This window comes from Triticum aestivum, unplaced genomic scaffold (assembly GCF_018294505.1).
Source record: "Triticum aestivum cultivar Chinese Spring unplaced genomic scaffold, IWGSC CS RefSeq v2.1 scaffold24702, whole genome shotgun sequence".
NCBI classification, from domain to species: domain Eukaryota; kingdom Viridiplantae; phylum Streptophyta; class Magnoliopsida; order Poales; family Poaceae; genus Triticum; species Triticum aestivum.
Window position 1 is genome coordinate 4,924 of NW_025231482.1, and position 3,374 is coordinate 8,297.

At 42.7% G+C, this 3,374-nt stretch overlaps 1 pseudogene; it reads right to left on the reverse strand.

Annotated features, from left to right (window-relative positions):
- Nucleotides 1-250: 250 nt before the first annotated feature.
- Nucleotides 251-1,902, reverse strand: LOC123175803 (probable indole-3-pyruvate monooxygenase YUCCA11; annotated as a pseudogene).
- Nucleotides 1,903-3,374: the final 1,472 nt, after the last annotated feature.

Here is a 3,374-nt window from a genome sequence, read left to right on the forward strand (position 1 = left end):
AAATCGAGAAAACACAAATGACCTATGCGTTTCATTGCATTGAAAGGATGGGGGGAAGTTATAGTCCTCCTAGGAGGTTAATTTTATAGTACATCATACAACTCAGTGGACATCCGAGGATTGGTGAAGAACAACCCGCGGTCCTTGTGCCCCTGCCTTACCCCATCATTGGATCTCATCCTTGCTCTTGTTGAGGAGCCTAGTGATGGAAGGCATCGCGTTGTCGAAGACGCATTCACTATTTGATAATTTAGCTGGACATAGCGCCTATCACTGATTTGATGCCATTGGCGATATTCTTGGCATCTGCTGCAATACCAGCCAATCCTCTCCTTCCTAACCCAGCACAGTAGAGCCCATTTTCGCCTTTCCAATGATTCGGATATTCTTTGATGGGCAGTCCATTGCCATTTAACATGCTCTCGCCATTCTGGGATAAAAAAATAACATAGAGCTTGTTAGCACATTTAACAATTGTTGCACCAAGAAAACAAACTCAGACATATTCAAACATCGATGTTGTTACCTTGAGTCATATATTTGCTGTGCTTTTGTATCCAGTTGCAAACACAATCACGTCAAATGATATCTTTTTACTGCATTGAAATTCAACTATATCGCCCATGATCTTACTAATGCTCCCCTGTACCTGTAGGAGATAAATAGAATATTGATAACTTGCCATATAAAGACAACATATGTTATGAAATTTATGTCATGTTAAGGATATACTTACTTTGATGATACCTTTTTTGATTAACCCAACAGTGCCAACATCAATAACAGCGGATCGGCCGGTTTTTGACTTGAGGATCATTGGATCCATTTTTGGCCTTCTGATGCCATACCTCGATAGGTTTCCAAATATTAAATTCACCGCCATCACAAGGAGCTTATCCACTAGATTCAGTGGAAGGCGGCGAGCAAGTGTCATCCCCAACCGGATTAGTTCCTTTGTCATTACATGAATCTGCAACCACAAAACATGTCACATCTCTTTTGAAGCCTGCATCATCGAATAAAATTTCATAGAATCATCTTCTTTCAAGAGTTAATTTTTCGGTGTAGTTCGTCTAATTGCTTAGTTGTTTGTGCATGTTATAAAACAATCTATCGCTTTATACCATGACATAATTTCTAGTAATAACTCTGAAAAATGCATCCATCTAGTGGTGGTTATAATAAGAAATTGCCATGTACCCACAGAAAATATATAGTGCCCATAGGGTGGGGGTGGGGGATTCCCTAGTGTTTCCAGGTCAAAAAATAATATATAGTGCGTGTACATACCGGGCTTCGTATAATGACTGAAGTATTGGCACCATAGGCCGCAAGGTCATAAGCAAATTCCATTCCAGGGTTGCCAGATCCAATGACCAATACATTCATGCCAGAGTAGCTCTTGCCTGACTTGTAGCTTGAGGAGTGGACGACATCACCCGGAAAACTTTGCAGTCCGGGGATCATTGGAATATTCTCTGCACTATTCTCACCACTTGCCACAACAAGAAACTTTGCTGTGAACCTGACTATTGTGCTCTTTGCCATGTCATGTGCCATGATGGACCAACATTTTTTGTCATCGTCAAATGTGGATGACTCCACACTAGTGAGATACTTGGGTTGAATATTGAAACGCTCTACATAGTCATCCAAGTACTTCACAAACAAGGTTTTTGGTATGTATGTTGGAGCATCTAGTGGGTATGACATGTGTGGCAACTCACAGAACTCCTTTGGAAGATGCAGCTTGAGGCGATCGTAGGCGCGGTTGGACCAAAGCGACGCGCTGCAACTTTCACGCTCGACAATGAGATAGGGAATTGAGAATTGGCTAAGTCATGCTGCTGTTGCAAGGCCTGCTGGCCCAGTGCCGACAATCAACACTACCACATTATCCATTTCAAAGAGAAGAGTTGACAAGGTTGTGGGATGGGTGCAATGGTAGGCTGGAGTGTTTGCTTGTTTGCTCGATGAATCTTTGGATGCATATATGGGCATATATATACTGGTATGTTTCATGTATCAATCTATTTAGAATGAGGAATGAAAAAGGTAAAGATTTATTGACGCCTTATCCTGGTGTGTACTAGTATTCCGTCTAAATATTGAACCATTGGTGTGAAAGCATGTCCTGATACATTATAGAGGATACAAAATAGGCAGGAAACACACTCTTGATCGATTGTTTTTCTGGAAACTTATCAACCGGCTTTGGATATGTTTAGACTAAAATCTCTTTAGAATTTCTTTCCGTTCCTGTTGTCATCAATGAAAATTCATACGGGCTAAGGATATGTTTAGTATATACTCCCTCCGTCCCAAATTATTTGTCGCAGAAATGGATGTATCTAGACATATTTTTAGTTCTAGATACATCCATTTCTATCCATTTTCAGGACGTAATTCGGGCGGGGGAGTACTTGTATTGAAAGATCGTGGATGTCGCCTAGTTGGGGCGGGGTGAATTAGTGCATTAACATAATTACGGTTTAGGCTTGAACAAATGCAGAATAAAACTAGCGTTTAATTTGTCAAGCACAAAACCTAAAATATCTAGGCTCACCTATGTGCACCAACAACTTATGCTAAGCAAGATAAACAACTAGGTGATAGCAAGATAGATAACATGAAACACTACGGCTATCACAAAGTAAAGTGCATAAGTAAAGGGCTCGGGTAAGAGATAACCGAGGCACGCGGAGACACGATGTATCCCGAAGTTCACACCCTCGTGGATGCTAATCTCCGTTTGGAGTGGTGTGGAGGCACAATGCTCCCCAAGAAGCCACTAGGGCCACCGTAATCTCCTCACGCTATCACACAGTGCAAGATGTCGTGATTTCACTAAGGGACCCTTGAGGGCGGTCACCGAACCCGTACAAATGGCAACCCTTGTGACGGTCACCGAACTCGTACACTTTGGCAACCCTATGGGGCGGTCACCGGTACCCGTAAAATTGCTCGGGGCGATCTCCACAACCTAATTGGAGACCCCGACGCTTGCCCGAAGCTTTACACCACAATGATTGAGTTTCGACAACACCAACCATCTAGGGTATCAAGGCACCCAAGAGGAACAAGCTCTAGTGTGCCCAAACACCCAAGAGTAACAAGCTTCTCAACTTCACTTCCACGTATCATCGTGGAGAACTCAAACCGATGCACCAAATGCAATGGCAAGGGCACACAGAGTGCCCAAGTCCTTCTCTCCCAAATCCCACCAAAGCAACTAATGATAGGGAGGAAAATGAGAGGAAGAACAAAGAAGAGAACACAAAGAACTCCAAGATCTAGATCCAAGGGGTTCCCCTCACATAGAGGAGAAAGTGATTGGTGGAAACATAGATCTGGATCTCCTCTCTCTTTTCCCT